Source organism: Gossypium arboreum, chromosome 9, assembly GCF_025698485.1.
Source record: "Gossypium arboreum isolate Shixiya-1 chromosome 9, ASM2569848v2, whole genome shotgun sequence".
Classification (NCBI taxonomy): Eukaryota; Viridiplantae; Streptophyta; class Magnoliopsida; order Malvales; family Malvaceae; genus Gossypium; species Gossypium arboreum.
The window spans coordinates 64,802,957-64,815,724 of NC_069078.1; the positions used below are offsets into that span (position 1 = coordinate 64,802,957).

At 38.3% G+C, this 12,768-nt stretch overlaps 1 long non-coding RNA gene across 1 annotated transcript in view; it reads left to right on the forward strand.

Moving 5' to 3' along the window:
• The first annotated feature begins 6,012 nt into the window (after positions 1–6,012).
• Positions 6,013–12,768, forward strand: part of LOC128280386 (uncharacterized) — a 32,289-nt gene continuing 25,533 nt past the window's right edge. The window contains exon 1 of the long non-coding RNA XR_008270557.1: positions 6,013–6,162. This is a non-coding gene — a long non-coding RNA (uncharacterized LOC128280386). The remainder of the gene's footprint in view (positions 6,163–12,768) is intronic.

Genomic DNA, 12,768 nt, shown 5'->3' on the forward strand with positions numbered 1-12,768 from the left:
AGTGAAATTATGAAATAGGACCTATGTGAAAATGTTTGAAAATGATATAGGCTAAATTGAAGTGGCCAAATAAATAGGAGTGCAAAATAGGAGGATTTGCATGACAAACCTCCCATTTTACATGAAGTGGCCAACCATCATGTTGTTGTAGACAAAATGTACACTTGATATCCATAATTTATGGTACAAATTGATACAAATTGATAATAGGTTAGGTAAATGTTCCATGATAATGGGTTAGGTAAATGTTTCATGATAATGGGTTAGGTAAATGTTTCATGATAAGAATTTCATGTCTTTTGTATTAAAGAATTAAATGGATGAAATATGAAGTTTTATTAAAAGAAAAAGGGGTGAAAAGAACAAAGTTTTGTCCATCTTTGTTCATCATAGCTGAAAGTTAGAGAAGAGAAAAGAGAGGAGAAAGCTCTTGAGTATTTGGTCATTAGGAGGAGGAAAATTGAAGGTAAGTTCTTGGTACCTTCCTTCTATTTTGAGGTTCATGAGTTCTTCTTGATTCTACCTTAACTCTTGAAGTATATTTTGATTTTTAGTTGTGTTGTGAGCATTTAGTCATGAATTAAAATGAAGGAAATGGTTGTTGTTTCATGTTCTTTTGATGAAAAATGGAAGATAGGTGAAGTTGAGCCAAACAAATGAGCATGCATGTGCCTTAGATGTTAAAGGGAAAAATCAGCTAACATGTTGTGCTTTAAAATGATGAAATGGAGATTATACTTAAGTAAAATCATAGATATGTGATGATTGATTGGTGATATACATGTTTAAATAACATGCATGCAAGATAGGTGTATGAAAGAGTGATTTGGTAATAAATCTGCTTGGGACAGCAGCAGTAACGTGAATTTGGAAAATCACCATAAATTGCAGGAGATGAATTAGAAGCTGAATAAATTATGTAATTAAATCTTAATGAGTCTAGTTTCAAATGGAATAAACGACGACATATTTTGAGTTCTGTACAATGAGAAATTTGATTCGTAGTGAAGAGTGGTCAGATTAGTCAAACAGTGAAACATGGGAAACTTTGAGAAAAATCTGGTATTGGTTGGCTAGACCAAAAATTCTGAAAATTTTATGGATAGAAGATATATGAGTCTATTTTTAGGGAAAATTAACGAAACTTGATTTGGAGTTTCGTAGCTCCAGTTATAAATAATTTAGTGACTGTTGCTCAGGAAGACAGATTGCAGTGAAATTATGATTATGTGGTAAACATTAACAAAAATTTGTTAATGAGTTGCTTATTGATTTCTTATAAGCTTACTATGATCTGTAGGTGTGGTTGACCGAATATTGTAAGGGGTTAATACGTAGTTTGTATTTGAATAGTTAGATTAACGTGTTAGTAATCAAATTGTAGGCGGTTCGTGTGTGGATCTCGTCAAGATATCGTCATAAAATGTGTGTAACTAACACCCTCTTTCTTAGTCTAGATCGGCAAAAGTCGAAAAGTCGAAATGCCGAAAAGCGGTATTTTGTAGATTTGCGAGTGTGCGAATGCTCGTGAGGTAAATCGATTAATGTTTTGGTAAGCTGCAAAATTTGGACTACAAAGTGCATGATTACATACCCTCGATATTTTTGGGCTTAATGGGCCAAAATTGGAATGATGGGCCAATCGGCCCAATTCGTAAGAACCCTCGGTACTGATTCGTTAGTACGTGAAAAGTAGGAATATGCATGAAAAACCCTAAAAGCAGCTAAATTACTATAATACCCCTATGTATGGAAAATTACTGTTATACCCCTAGGTGCAAAATTACCGAAATACCCCTAGGGTTAAATTGACCTAAATGCATGTTTGACTGTTGTTATTTACTGCATGCCATGTTGTTATTATCTGATACATGGGATTGGGATATTGACGGAGGAAGTACTGAAAGTGGCTTGTCCACGTACTGGAGGCTTTGCCTCAATTTATGTTAACGAAAGCAATCTTGCAAGAATCGTGGAGTGTTAAATTTGGGTGGGTTGAGTTATTCCCACATGGAGTGTATGGCTGGTACGGGTGGAGTGTAGTGGTTGGTGGGTTGAGTAGTCTCCCAAATGGGCTTGCATATGTTTACTTGATGTTGCATGTATTTTGAAATGGGCCTATGGGCCATACCGTTATCTGAATAAGGGCTAAGGCCCGCTTTATTGTAATCTGAAAAGGGCTCGGCCCAATACCACTCATTACTGAATGGGCTTAGGCCCAATGGGCTTGAGTGACTTGGACTTTGAATGGGTTTTCCTTACACATCGAGTTTCCCCAAACTCACCCCTTTTATTTTCATCCACGCAGAAATCCCCAACCATAGTGGGCTTGGAGCGTGAGGGAATTTGGAGTGGCCACCGCTCGAAAGTTTGATTTTCTTACGTGAACTGGACATCCTTTTAATTACGTTTGAGGTTTTGGGCTTTTAAATGTAATAAGGTCGCTTATTTATTTTTGATGGTTTTAATATGTATTACTAAGATAGGTATTACTTATTTTAACTGTTGAAACTGGATAGCTTTAGGGCGCGTTTTCAAAAACAACAGTTGATTTCAAAATAACACGACAACAAGCAAAGCTTCCGCAATGAAAGTATTTTCCAAAATTAATCACTTTTCCTAAAAATGACTTAATCAAATCGGTTTCCTAGAAATATCCATGACGTTAAGGTGTGGCAATGGCGTATGCATGTCTAGGATTGGATCCGGGGAGCTTGGTACTTAGCAATCCGATGGACTCACCACCTCTTTTCCGGTTTCCTACGGTGTAATCGCTTCCATTCACTTTAACCCTTAATGAATTAATCTTTTGAACATTAAGTACGATTTTCTGGACTTAGAATGGATTTTTTTTAACGTTTTTGATGTGGCATGCCGGATCCGGCCATAACTTCTGGGCCGGGTTTGGGGTGCTACATTTAGTGGTATCAGAGCCTAGGTTGCAACAACTCGACTGTGGAATGGGTTTACAAAAACAAAGATTTTCGAAAGCGAAAATTTTATAAAGAATGCGAAAAACTCGATTTTCAAAATTTAGATCTTTAGAAGGTGGCATTCCGAATCTCCGGCTCAAGTCTGTAAGTATTACTCTGAACTCTTCTGAATATTTTTCTGAATTATTTGTATGTACTGAAATCCTGTTAGGATACTCTAGATAGGGTGATACTGAAACCATAGGAAAATCTGATAAGAGACTGAAACTGTAGCTAGATTTCGATTCTGCGAAAACAAACTTTGAATTACTGTCTGATTCATAAAACATCTGTAATAAACACTGGAATATTGAATCAATGCATAAAAATTCGTAATCAAGATAATACGATATGAGTACAAGAGGCCGTGGACGTAGTCGAAGACGTGCTCGAGCGAGATCTTCGTCTTTGAGACATATGCCGACGGTGGATGCACCGGTACCACCGGCAACAGAGGTAGAGTCTCATGAACGTGGTGCCGAGGATGATGCCCTGTCACAGGCAATGCTTCGTGTTCTGGAAAGGGTTGCCGGAGCAAGTTTGAGCAACGAAATTCAGGGATCTATTTCTGAATGACTTCGGGACTAACGGAACGGAGATCTTTAGGGGCGTGTCTGGTATAGCCCCGAATGTGGCGGAATATTGGTTGGAGGCTACAGAACGGATTATGGATGACTTGCACTGCTCTGAGGAGATTGTGAGTGGGGTATCTGTACTAAGTCCCTTGGGTCACTCGGTTAGGGTAGACAAACTGTATAGGAATGTACCCTTTGAAACTCAAGGCAAGGTTTTTCTGGAGATCGATGGAGTTACTGTTCGGAGAGTTTGACCTCATTCTGGGAATGGATTGGCTTGTTAAGCATAAGGCGACTCTGGATTGTGCTTCTAAACAAATGGTGTTAAGAACTACAAAGGATGAGGAGGTTATGGTGATAGGTGAGAGAAGGGATTATTTGTCCAATGTGGTGTCGGCATTAAGAGCCGAAAAGTGGATTCGGAAAGGTTGTGAGGCCTAATTGGTATTTGTAAGTCAGTCGGAAGAGGAGGGACTGACAGTGGATAATGTTAGGACCGAAAAGGAGTTCCAAGATGTTTTTCCGGAGGAGCTTCCAGGATTGCCTCCGAATCGAGAAGTTGAGTTTGGAATAGACTTGTTGCCTGGAATGGTGCCTGTGTCTATCGCACCGTATAGGATGGCACCGAAGGAGTTAGTAGAGTTAAATGCTCAAATTCAAGAGTTGTTGGATAGGGGCTTTATTAGGCCAAGCGTGTCTCCATGGGGAGCGCCAGTGCTATTCATGAAAAAGAAGGATGGTACGATGCGGATGTGCATTGATTATCGCCAGTTGAACAAACTGACGATTAAGAATAAGTATCAACTTCCAAGGATTGACGATCTATTCGACCAGCTTAGAGGAGCTTCTGTATTTTCCAAGATCTAACTTCGGTCTGGATATCATCAGTTAAGGGTCAAGGAGGCAGATATCCAAAAGACGGCATTCAGGACTCGATATGGTCATTATGAGTTTCTGGTTATGCCATTTGGACTGACGAACGCTCCTGCAGCATTTATGGATCTGATGAATCGTGTGTTCCAACCATTTTTGGATCAGTTCGTAGTCGTCTTTATTGACGATATCCTGGTATATTCTGGCGAAACGAAACATGATGAGCATCTCCGTATAGTCTTGTAAGTATTAAGGAGAAGGAACTCTTCGTGAAGTTCACAAGTGTGAATTTTGGTTGAGGAGGTAACCTTCTTAGGACATGTGGTCTCTGCCAAGGGATTAAGGTGGACCTTGAAAGATTGAAGCAATTTTGAGTGGAAGCCACCTAGGGCGGTGTCGAAATCTGAAGTTTCCTAGATCTGGCAGGATACTACAGAAGGTTTGTGGAAGGTTTTTCTGTGATGGCAGCACCTCTGACAAAACTCATAAGAAAAGGAGTACCGTTTGTATAGACTGAGAAGCAGCAGGAAGCTTTTAAGAAGTTGAAGAAAGTTCTGACTAAAGCACCTGTGTTGATTCAGCCGGAGTTTGGGAATGATTTTACTGTGTACAGTGACGCATCACACGTGGGTTTGGGCTGCGTGTTAATGCAAGAGGGTAAGGTGGTTGCATATGCATCACGATAGCTTAAACCTCATGAGGGAAACTATTTGACTCATGATTTAGAGTTGGCAGCAGTGATATTTGCACTTAAGATTTGGAGACATTACTTGTACGGAGAAAGGTGTATTATATACACTGACCATAAGAGTCTTAAGTATTTGTTGACTCAGAAGGAGTTGAACCTTAGGCAAAGGAGATGGATTGAGTTGCTTAAGGATTATGACTGTTCGATCAAGTATCACCCAAGCAAGGCTAATGTGGTAGCCGATGCTCTAAGTCGTAGAGTCAGATTCGATCCGAGAGCAATGTTTGCTCGTCTGAGTCATATGATGATGGAAGTCTGTTGGTGAGTTGCAAGTGAGGCCAACCTGGTTGGATCGATTAAGGAAAAATAGTTGAACGATAAGTCTTTGGTCGCTCGTTTTCAACAAGTTAAGGAAGGGGAAACTTCTGAGTTTAGGAGCCGAAGAGACGTTAACAAACTATACCCTCATCTGTTTGGATTAGGTAAATTTCGAGGACGAAATTTCTTTAAGGAGGGCGAGTTGTAACGCCCCAATTTTCGAATTTCGTGAATGTTGACAAAATTTCATGCTTTGATTTTGTCATTTGTGAGTGAAATTATGAAATAGGACCTATGTGAAAATGTTTGAAAATGATATAGGCTAAATTGAAGTGGCCAAATAAATAGGAGTGCAAAATAGGAGGATTTGCATGACAAACCTCCCATTTTACATGAAGTGGCCAACCATCATGTTGTTGTAGACAAAATGTACACTTGATATCCATAATTTATGGTACAAATTGATACAAATTGATAATAGGTTAGGTAAATGTTCCATGATAATGGGTTAGGTAAATGTTTCATGATAATGGGTTAGGTAAATGTTTCATGATAAGAATTTCATGTCTTTTGTATTAAAGAATTAAATGGATGAAATATGAAGTTTTATTAAAAGAAAAAGGGTGAAAAGAACAAAGTTTTGTCCATCTTTGTTCATCATAGCTGAAAGTTAGAGAAGAGAAAAGAGAGGAGAAAGCTCTTGAGTATTTGGTCATTAGGAGGAGGAAAATTGAAGGTAAGTTCTTGGTACCTTGCTTCTATTTTGAGGTTCATGAGTTCTTCTTGATTCTACCTTAACTCTTGAAGTATATTTTGATTTTTAGTTGTGTTGTGAGCATTTAGTCATGAATTAAAATGAAGGAAATGGTTGTTGTTTCATGTTCTTTTGATGAAAAATGGAAGATAGGTGAAGTTGAGCCAAACAAATGAGCATGCATGTGCCTTAGATGTTAAAGGGAAAAATCAGCTAACATGTTGTGCTTTAAAATGATGAAATGGAGATTATACTTAAGTAAAATCATAGATATGTGATGATTGATTGGTGATATACATGTTTAAATAACATGCATGCAAGATAGGTGTATGAAAGAGTGATTTGGTAATAAATCTGCTTGGGACAGCAGCAGTAACGTGACTTTGGAAAATCACCATAAATTGCAGGAGATGAATTAGAAGCTGAATAAATTATGTAATTAAATCTTAATGAGTCTAGTTTCAAATGGAATAAACAACAACATATTTTGAGTTCTGTACAATGAGAAATTTGATTCGTAATGAAGAGTGGTCAGATTAGTCAAACAGTGAAACATGGGAAACTTTGAGAAAAATCTGGTATTGGTTGGCTAGACCAAAAATTCTGAAAATTTTATGGATAGAAGATATATGAGTCTATTTTTAGGGAAAATTAACGGAACTTGATTTGGAGTTTCGTAGCTCCAGTTATAAATAATTTAGTGACTATTGCTCAGGAAGACAGATTGCAGTGAAATTATGATTATGTGGTAAACATTGACAAAAATTTGTTAATGAGTTGCTTATTGATTTCTTATAAGCTTACTATGATCTGTAGGTGTGGTTGACCGAATATTGTAAGGGGTTAATCGTAGTTTGTATTTGAATAGTTAGATTAACGTGTTAGTAATCCAATTGTAGGCGGTTCGTGTGTGGATCTCGTCAAGATATCGTCATAAGCATGTGTGTAACTAACACCCTCTTTCTTAGTCTAGATCGGCAAAAGTCGAAAAGTCAAATGCCGAAAAGCGGTATTTTGTAGATTTGCAGTGTGCGAATGCTCGTGAGGTAAATCGATTAATGTTTTTGGTAAGCTGCAAAATTTGGACTACAAAGTGCATGATTTACGTGCCCTCGATATTTTTGGGCTTAATGGGCCAAAATTGGAATGATGGGCCAATCGCCCAATTCAGTAAGAACCCTCGAGACTGATTCGTTAGTACGTGAAAAGTAGGAATATGCATGAAAAACCCTAAAAGCAGCTAAATTACTATAATACCCCTATGTATGGAAAATTACCGTTATACCCCTAGGTGCAAAATTACCAAATACCCCTAGGGTTAAATTGACCTAAATGCATGTTTGATTGTTGTTATTTATTGCATGCCATGTTGTTATTATCGATACATGGGATTGGGATATTGTGGAGGAAGTCTTGAAAGTGGCTTGTCCACGTCTTTGGAGGCTTTGCCTCAATTTATCGATAATCGGAAAGCAATGCCGCAATCTGTGGAGTGTTAAATGGGTGGGTTGAGTTATTCCCCACATGGAGTGTATGGCTGGTACGGGTGGAGTGTAGTGGTTGGTGGGTTGAGTAGTCTCCCAAATGGGCTTGCATATGTTTCTCGATGTTGCATGTATTTTGAAATGGGCCTATGGGCCATATCATTATCTGAATAAGGGCTAAGGCCCGGTTTATTGTAATCTGAAAAGGGCTCGCCCAAGACCATTATTACTGAATGGGCTTAGGCCCAATAGGCTTGAGTGACTTGGACTTTGAATGGGTTTTCCTTACACACCGAGTTTCCCCAAACTCACCCCTTTTATTTTCATCCACGCAGAAATCCCCAACCATAGTGGGCTTGGAGCGTGAGGGAATTTGAGTGGCCACCGCTCTAAAAGTTTGATTTTCTTCCGTGAACTGGACATCCTTTTAATTACGTTTGAGGTTTTGGGCTTTTAAATGTAATAAGGTCGCTTATTTATTTTTGATGGTTTTAATATGTATTACTAAGATAGGTATTACTTATTTTAACTGTTGAAACTGGATAGCTTTAGGGCGCGTTTTCAAAAACAACAGTTGATTTCAAAATAACACGACAACAAGCAAAGCTTCCGCAATGAAAGTATTTTCCAAAATTAATCACTTTTCCTAAAATGACTTAATCAAATGGGTTTCTAGAAATATCCATGACGTTAAGGTGTGGCAATGGCAGTATGCATGTCTAGGATTGGATCCGAAGGAGCTTGGTACTTAAGCAATCCGATAGACTCACCACCTCTTTTAGGTTTCCTACCGTGCCTTCGCTTCCATTCACTTTAACCCTTAATGAATTAATCTTTTGAACATTAAGTACGATTTTTGGACTTAGAATGGATTTTTTTTTTAACGTTTTTGATGTGGCATGCCGGATCCGGCCATAACTTCTGGGCCGGGTTTGGGGTGCTACATTACCTCTCGCAATATGAGTTGATTTTTGAAAAACAGAAATTAAAAGACCCAACTCAACTCTCGCAGAAATTAAAAAGCTCAACTCACATCTCGCAATATGAGTTGAATTTTTGAAAAAAATGAAAAAGCTCAAAGACGTGAGCCAAGGCTCAACTCACTTCTCGCAATATGAGTTGATTTTGAAAATGTAATCTGAAAAACAGATTTTGAAAATACCTCGACATGTGACCCAAGGCTCAACTCACATCTCGCAATGTGAGTTGATTTTTTGAAAATATAAATTGAAAAAATGCCTCAAGTGTGTGATCTCGAAGCTCAACTCACCTCTCACAATATGAGTTGATTTTTTGAAAGATGAATTGAAAATAGCTCAGTCGCGTGAGCCAAGGCTCAACTCACCTCTCGCAATATGAGTTGATTTTTTTTTTGAAAGGCAGAAATTGAAAAACGGAAATTGAAAATACCTTGGCGTGTGACCTGAGGCTCAACTCGCCTCTCACAATACGAGTTGATTTTTTTGACAACAGAAATTGAAATTACCTCAGCGTGTCCTGAGGCTCAACTCACCTCTCGTAATATGAGTTGATTTTTTTGAAAAACAGAAATTGAAAATACCTCAGCATGTCTTGAGGCTCAACTCATTTCTCACAATATGAGTTGATTTTTTTTGAAAAACAGAAATTGAAAATACCTCAGCATGTCTTGAGGCTCAACTAATTTCTCGCAATATGAGTTGAATTTTGAAAACAGAAATTGAAATTACCTCAGCGTGTCTTGAGGCTCAACTCATTTTGAACAGAAATTGAAATTACCTCAACGTGTCTTGAGGCTCAACTCATTTCTCGCAATATGAGTTGAATTTTTTTTTTGAAAGACAGAAATTGAAAATACCTCAGCATGTGAACCGAGGCTCAACTCACCTCTCGCAATATGAGCTGATTTTGAAAAAGTAGAAATTAAAAGATTCAACCCACCTCTCGCAATATGAGTTGATTCTTGAACAACAGAAATTGAAAATACCTCAGCGTGACCTGAGGCTCAACTCACCTCTCGCAATATGAGCTGATTTTGAAAAAGTAGAAATTAAAAGGTTCAACCCACTTCTCGCAATATGAGTTGATTCTTGAACAATAGAAATTGAAAATACCTCAATGTGACCTGAGGCTCAACTCACCTCTCGCAATATGAGCTGATTTTGAAAAAGTAGAAATTAAAAGGTTCAACCCACTTCTCGCAATATGAGTTGATTCTTGAACAACGTAAATTGAAAATGTAAATTGAAAATACCTTAGCGTGATTCGAGGCTCAACTCACCTCTCGCAATATGAGTTGATTTTGAAAAGTAGAAATTAAAAGGTTCAACCCTCCTCTGCAATATGAGTTAATTCTTGAACAACGTAAATTGAAAATGAAATTGAAAATACCTCAACGTGACACGAGGCTCAACTCACCTCTCGCAATATGAGCTGATTTTGAAAAAGTAGAAATTAAAAGGTTCAACCCACATCTTGCAATATGAGTTGATTCTTAAACAACGTAAATTGAAAGCGAGAATTGAAAATACCTCGGCGTGACTCGAGGCTCAACTCACCTCTTGCAATATGAGTTGAAATTAAAACACAAAATTGAAAATACCTCAACAGGTGCTCGAGGCTCAACTCACCTCTAGCAATATGAGTTGATTTTGAAAAACAAAAATTAAAAGGCTTAACTCACCTCTCGCAATATGAGTCAATTTAAAACATAAACTAAAAATGCCTCAGCGTGCCCCGAGGCTCAACTCACTTCTCGCAATATGAGTTGATTTTGAAAACAAAAAATTAAAATTACCTCAACGTGTCTTGAGGCTCAACTCATCTCTCGCAATATGAGTTGATTTCCCTTGAAAAGCATGAATTAAAAACATCAAAATACCAAAACCTGTCCTTTGGTAGAACTCGGGTGTCTTTTTCTTTGATTCAGTGCGACTCTCATTCAAGATTTCTTGCTCTGCTGGGGGTACCTGTATATGCCATGTATGATGTTATCATGATATGCACATGTTTGTCTTAAATGCTTTTATGCCTACATGATTATGCAGTGCTCCTTAAGCATGTTTGTCGGATGTCCATTTAGCCACGATTGTTGAGGATCTGTGTTTATTGCTTTGATTCTCGACTTTCTCTTCAAGCCTTATACCTGTCTTCAAGCTTCACGAGTAATCGACGTTTCTCAGATATCACTCTTCTGCCCCCGATTGAATTTTGTTCTTACTTTGAGACTCTTGTGCTTATCAAATTTTCATCCAAGTAATGCTTAACATTTCTTTTGTTTAGAGTATGTCATTTCACCATTTATCATATAAATAAACACATAATGAGATGCATGAAAAAGGTCAGATAGGGACAAAAATGATATTTCATATTCATCTATTTCAAATGTGGCAAACAAAGCAAGTTAACCAATGAGAGTAAAAAATGTCAAAAAGAAAGAAAGGATCATATTCAACGGATACAAATGCTCTAGATATTCAACACATGAACCCTTCCTCGTTCCTCAATCAAAAATCTTTTCGAGCGTGGCTTCTTGCGTAGAAGATTTCGAGCTTTTAGAAATGCTTCAAATACTGTAGCCTCACTGCTTGACCTATCGTTCGACCGTCAGGTTTGTTTCATTAGGACGCCCTCTCGGGTTTTCATCCTAATCTTTTTATATTAATCAAGACGCCTTTTTCGGGTTTTCGCCTTGATCCCTTTTTTTTTTTTAAGATGCCCTTTTCGGGTTTTCATCTTAAGCATAATATTTCTTCACAGCATCTGAGTTCACTAGATTCAACACTTCTTTCCCATCCATCTCGGTAAGGATCAAAACTCCTCCTGAGAATGCCTTCTTTACGACGTACGGTCCTTCCCAGTTTGGTGCCCATTTCCCTCGCAGATCTTTTTGTATTGGGAGAATTTTTCTCAGCACGAGTTCTCCTTCATGGAATTCTCTTGGTCGTACCTTCTTGTCATGGGCTGCGATCATTCTTTTTTGGTACATCTACCCGTGACAAATTGCCCTGAGTCGCTTTTCTTCAATGAGGTTCGGTGATCATATCGAGCTTGTACCCATTTCGCTTCTTCTAACTTTGATTCCATTAAGACTCGTAGAGAAGGGATCTCAACATCGATAGGTAGCACGACTTCCATTCCATAAACCGAGAGAAAAGAGTTGCTCCGTAGATGTTAAGACAGATGTGCGATATGCAAACAAAGCAAATGGAAGCTTCGTGCCAATCTTTAAACGTCTCGGTCATTTTCCCGGTGATCCTCTTAATATTTTTATTGGTCGCTTCAATGCACTCTATTCATCTTTGGGCGATAGGGCGAGGAGTTATAATGCTTTATTTGGAATTGCTCGTATACTTCCTTCATCATCTTGTTATTCAGATTCATGGCGTTATCTGAAATGATTCTTTCAGGCAAACCATATCGACAAATTATTTCCTTCTTCAAAAACCTGCAAACTGCAGTCTTGGTTACATTGGCAAACGAAGCGGCTTCTATCCATTTTGTGAAGTAATCAATGACCACAAAAATAAATCGGTGTCCATTAGAAGCTTTTGGAGAAATTGGCCCTATAACATCCATGCCCCACATAGAAAAAGGCCACGGAGAAGTCATGACGTGAAGGGGCAAATGGGCTACATGAATTTTGTCACCATAAATTTGACATTTGTGGCATTTTCGTGCGAAATTAATGAAGTCGCTTTCCATCGTCAGCCAGTAATATCCGAGTCTCATAATCTTCCTGGCCATAGTGAAACCATTGGCATGCGTTCCATAAATTCCTCATGGACCTCTTCAAGTATTTTTCGCTTCAACATCATCCACACATCTCAAAAGCATCCGATCTTTTCCTCTTTTGTACAGGATGTCCCCATCAAGAACGAATCCTGCTGCAATTCTTCTGATTGTTCTTTTGTCGTTCTCGTTTACTTGTTCGGGATACTTTTGATTTTTGATATATTCTAAGACATCATGGAACCATAGCCGTCCATCTATCTCTTTCTCGATCTTTGAAACAATGTGCAGGGCTTCATATATGCTCATTTGAAGAGGCATTATTTACATTCCAGCTTTGCTTTGAACATTGAAGCCAAAGTGGCCAAGGCATCGACCAATTGGTTTTCTTCTC